The sequence below is a fragment of the Cornus florida genome, unplaced genomic scaffold (assembly GCF_030987335.1).
Source record: "Cornus florida cultivar Cherokee Brave unplaced genomic scaffold, ASM3098733v1 CherokeeBrave_3.0.0_Hap2_Chr04, whole genome shotgun sequence".
Lineage (NCBI taxonomy): Eukaryota > Viridiplantae > Streptophyta > Magnoliopsida > Cornales > Cornaceae > Cornus > Cornus florida.
This window is the reverse complement of record NW_026775574.1, coordinates 70435087-70440939: the sequence shown is the minus strand read 5'-3', so window position 1 is coordinate 70440939 and position 5853 is coordinate 70435087.

Sequence of the window (5853 nt, the reverse complement as noted above, 5' to 3'; positions counted from 1 at the left end):
ACTTACATCAACCTTCTGACCCAAAAAACATTTCAGGAATGGCATGTTAATCTAAAAATTGTCATCAACAAAGACTATACCATTCATACAGTGGCTCTCATTGACTTCGGTGCTGATCTCAATTGTATCAATGAAGGACTTGTCCCTACGAAATACTTTGAGAAAACCAAAGAACGACTTCAAGGTGCTAATGGTTCACGACTCACTGTTCAGTACAAGTTAACCAAAGCCCATGTTTGTAATCAGGGTCTTTATATTAAAACACCTTTCATCCTTGTCAAAGACCTCAATACCCCTGTTATTTTGGGAACTCCATTTATTTCTCTTCTTTACCCGTTCAAAGTTGATAGCCAAGGCATTTCAACAAGTCTAGTTGGACAAGAAATTTGCTTTCCTTTTGCTCATCCTATAGACACCAAGGACCTCAATACCATTAAAGATTCCTATGTTACTCAGGTCCCTGCTGTCAACAGGATTGAGAGCAAAACAAAGCATTTAGACTTTCTCAAACAAGAACTAATCTTCAAACAGATTGATGAACGACTCAGTCAAAAAAGTCTCCAAGACTTTATTCAAAGGTTCAGATTAAGACTTGAAAGTCAGGTTTGCTCTGATCTCCCAAACGCTTTTTGGCACAGAAGACAACACATTGTTGAATTACCTTATGAAAAATCTTTCAATGAAAAGGATATCCCTACCAAAGCCCATCCTAGCCAAATGAGTCAAGAACTTCTCGATTACTGTATGAAGGAAGTACAGGAATTATTGAACAAATCCCTCATCCGAAAAAGCCGTTCCCCATGGAGTTGTGCCGCTTTCTATGTCCAAAAGAATGCTGAAATAGAAAGAGGTGTTCCCAGATTAGTTATCAATTATAAGCCCCTCAATGAAGTTCTTCAACGGATCAGGTATCCCCTGCCCAATAAAAAGGACCTAATCCAACGTCTTGTTTATGCAACCGTTTTTTTAGAGTTTGATCTCAAGTCAGGATTCTAGCAAATCCAAATTGCTGAAAAAGATAGATACAAAACAGTTTTCACGGTTCCTTTTGGCCATTACGAATGGAATGTGATGCCTTTCGGATTAAAAAATGCCCCTTCAGAATTCCAAAAAATTATGAATGATATTTTTATTCATCTTACGAATTTTTTAATTGTTTATATTGATGATACACTAATATTTTCTTCTTCTATAGATGCTCATTGGAAACATCTCAATGTATTTGCTCAAACCATCATGCATAATGGATTAGTCCTTTCTTTATCAAAGTTAACCTTGTTTCAGACCAAGATTAGGTTCTTAGGTTTTCAGATCCACCAAGGAACTGTCATCCCAATCAACAGATCCATCCAATTTGCTAATAAATTCCCTGATGAAATTAAAGACAAAACCCAGCTTCAAAGATTTTTAGGGTGCCTAAATTATCTCTCTGAGTTTTTCAAGAATCTTTCTCTTCTTTGTGCCCCTCTACGCCAAAGATTAAAAAAGTCCCCTCCCCCATGGTCCGATGAGCATACAAAAACAGTCAGAATCCTTAAAAGCAAAGCAACAAACCTTCCTTGCCTATCTATTGCTGATCCAGAGGCCTTCAAAATTATGGAAACTGATGCCTCTGAATTAGGATATGGAGGTATCCTAAAACAAAAAACAGGTGACAATGAACAACTAGTTCAGTTCGCCTCTGGCACATGGAACCAAGCACAACAAAATTACTCTACAGTCAAAAAGGAAATTTTATCTATAGTTTTATGCATTTAAAAATTTCAAAGTGATTTACTAAATCAAAAATTTTTAGTTCGTGTTGATTGCCAATCTGCAAAAACTGTTTTAAAGAAAGATGTTCATAACATAGCCTCAAAACAAATTTTTGCCCTATGGCAAGCTATTCTTTCTGTATTTGACTTTGATATTGAATATATAAAAGGAGAAAACAATTCTCTTCCTGATTTTCTCACCAGGGAATTTTTGCAGGGAAAAGCAGGAGCTTAAGGGCGGTTACCATGCCTCCCAAGACAGGTAGAGGAGCCTCAGTTGCAAGCTCAAAACCCTACAAAACAAAAGATGCATATGCACAATCATCCTCTTCTCAGAACCCTTCCAAAAAAACCTGGTATGATAAAGTCGAGGAAGATGAAGAAGCTATGTGTGTTAGTCCATCTCCATTAATTACAAACCAGTTTTCAGCCCTAACCACAATTCCCCAACATGTCATAGACATGTCCCCAATCCAGTATGACCCCATCCAAACATACTTACAATCCCAACAACCAGTTTTTCCTCCCCTTCAAAAAACTTATGCTGTAATTTCTTCAGTATCAGATAAACAAATTTCCTCAAGACCTGTTTCACAGCAAGTGATGGTCAACAATCCCACTCTAAAAAAATCTCGTTATTTTCAAAAACCAAATTCATCAACCATTTGTGTGGTTGGAAAAGAACTTTTTAACTAAAACCCAATTTTACTTTCTCAAAATCATTTTGTCAAAGGTTTTCATTATCCAACATCAGATTTTCGGAAAACACAAAATTTTTATGAGTTTATTTTAGTGGACACTGATTCCATCAAAATTCGAACTCATTCAAAACCAGGTGATGAGTCTTTCATTTCTCACACCACATGTACCATTCAAAAGGTCCTTACTCCGGCAGCCTGGGGTAAAAACATCAATGCTCCGAGGCAATTTTCTCAGCCTCGCAACCTTTAAACTTTCAATTACTGGGACTATCAGGATGCCTGGTACAATACCTTTTATTTCCAAAATCAGGATTATAGCCATTCCTGGCTTATCCTTTTCCAAAAGAATTTCAATCTAAATGTCCCCAGATGGTTCATTGACTGGTGGCATATGTTTGGTCCCTGCCAAGAAATTATCCTTGAAACGGTGTCCAAGGGATTTTCAATTTTCAATGAAAAATTCCATGCTCCTTCTGAGCTTTCCGAATTTCCCAAATCATTCTTATTTTTTGCAAATTTCGCATTATCATGGATAGTTCTATAGCAATTCCAAATCTTCAAAACCCTTTCTAATCTTCCTCTTTTAGGAAGGATTTTCAAAGTCAAATGGTGGGACCAATTCTCTATCAAAGATGTCACTCCAGAAGCAATTTCAGAATGGTTCTCAAAGCACCCTGCAATATCATGTTCTGGCTTAGGAGAGTCTTCAGCTTTCCTCCTATCCAAAAGCCAGGCCCAAGCAAAGCTTTCCTCTGCAAAATCCCAAGATGAGTATGAAGCCTTCCTCATGGAAGCTTTAGCCCAATTCAATCCCATAGCTTTCTCAAAAATGGGCTCCAACAGAAGTGAAGGCTCAGGTTCTTTCCATGGTTCCCAAACAGATCTGGCCCAACCCAATGAAGATGACTGTTTTGGTATTTTTACCCAACAGCTCCAGTAAACAATATTCTCAAAAATCATCATTTCATTACAAAAAAGTTTCTGACCTCGGTCATTCAATGCCGCTGCATAGCGACAAAAAAAAAAAAAAAAAAAAAAGGCAAAATCTACAGTTTAAAATTTTATTCCACAGTTCTCCATTTTCAGGCTTTTAGCACCTTTCGGTGTTCATGACAGACAAACATTTAAAAAAAAAAGGAATCCAAGGCAAGTCAGTGGCCATCACCTCAATTCAGCCTTTCAGGCTTTGCACATAGCCTCTAGCATCATTCAGAAGACATCACCTCAAATCAGCCTTTCAGGCTTTGCACATGGCCTCCTGCTGCATCCTGATCACCAAGGAATCCAAAGCTCCCCAAGGCTCCTTCGAGGCCCTATAAATAACAGCTCCTCAAGACATTGGAGGCAGGCTCATTTTCAAGTTTAGTTCTTAGTTTCCATTTCAAAAGTTCTCAGTTCAAATTGTAATTTTTAAGTTTAAGTTTTTAGTTTTACTTCATCCAAGGAGCTCGGCTCAGAACAAAAGTATTGTATTCAAAGATCAAAGTTGTAAGTTCCATGTTTTAATCAAAAGTTCTTCAAAGTTATTCATGTTCTGTTGTTTATTATTAACTTGCATATTTCCATATGTTATTTCATTATTTCGTTGATTATTTAATCTTTTCAATATTCTATTTCTCGCATCGTTGATTATCAGTTATTTATCCTGGGTTCTTATGGTATCAGGATAAATAACTGATAATCAACGATGAGAGAAACAGAATATTGAAAAGATTAAATAATCAACGAAATAATGAAATAAAAGGTATTGTACCAGGCATCCTGATAGTCCCAGTAATTGAAATTTGAAGGTTGTGAGGCTGAGAAAATTGCCTCGTAGCATTGATGTTTTTACCCCAGGCTGCCGGAGTAAGGACCTTTTGAATGGTACATGTGGTGTGAGAAATGAAAGACTCATCATTTGGTTTTGAATGAGTTCGAATTTCGATGGAATCAGTGTCCACTAAAATAAACTCATAAAAATTTTGTGTTTTCCAAAAATCTGATGTTGGATAATGAAAACCTTTGACAAAATGATTTTGAGAAAGTAAAAATGGGTTTTGGTAAAAAAGTTCTTGTTTAACCACACAAATGGTTGATGAATTTGGTTTTTGAAAATAACGAGATTTTTTTAGAGTGGGATTGTTGACCACCACTTGCTGTGAAACAGATCTTGAGGAAATTTGTTTATCTGATACTGAAGAAATTGCAGCATAAGTTTTTTGAAGGGGAGGAAAAACTGGTTGTTAGGATTGTAAGTATGTTTGGATGGGGTCATACTGGATTGGGGACATGTCTATGACATGTTGGGGAATTGTGGTTAGGGCTGAAAACTGGTTTCTAATTAATGGAGATGGACTAGCACACATAGCTTCTTCATCTTCCTCGACTTTATCATACCAGGTTTTTTTGGAAGGGTTTTGAGAAGAGGATGATTGTGCATATGCATCTTTTGTTTTGTAGGGTTTTGAGCTTGCAACTGAGGCTCCTCTACCTGTCTTAGGAGGCATGGTAACCGCCCTTAAGCTCCTGCTTTTCCTTGCAAAAATTCCCTAGTGAGAAAATCAGGAAGATAATTGTTTTCTCCTTTTATATATTCAATATCAAAGTCAAATACAGAAAGAATAGCTTGCCATCGGGCAAAAATTTGTTTTGAGGCTATGTTATGAACATCTTTCTTTAAAACAGTTTTTGCAAATTGGCAATCAACATGAACTAAAAATTTTTGATTTAGTAAATCACTTTGAAATTTTGAAATGCATAAAACTATAGATAAAATTTCCTTTTTGACTGTAGAGTAATTTTGTTGTACTTGGTTCCATGTGCCAAAGGCGAACTAAACTAGTTGTTCCTTGTCACCTGTTTTTTGTTTTAGGATACCTCCATATCCTAATTCAGAGGCATCAGTTTCCACAATTTTGAAGGATTCTGGATCAGCAATAGATAGGCAAGGAAGGTTTTTTGCTTTGCTTTTAAGGATTCTGACTGTTTTTGTATACTCATCGAACCATGGGGGAGGGGATTTTTTTAATCTTTGGCGTAGAGGGGACTTTTTTCGAATGTGGGTTGGCCTGGCCCACACCCGAATACCCGGGGATATCAAAACAAACTGGCAATAAACAAACACAAAATACAAAAGGATAAATAAGAATAAATAAATTGCTGAAAGAAAACTAAAGTGATAATCCAATAATTAAATCTTTAGAATAAATTTTTATTAAATAATAAATTATTCTGATACAACCAATCCTCTAAAATACAACTCTGGAATCCATACTGTGTGGACCCCTAAAAAATCCCAAACCAATATAATTAACAATAACAACTATCTACAACTAAATACTAAATCATAATGGAAACTCCTATGTAGATAATCCGGCAGAATGATGATGACTGGTCTCTGCGCTGCATACTCCATT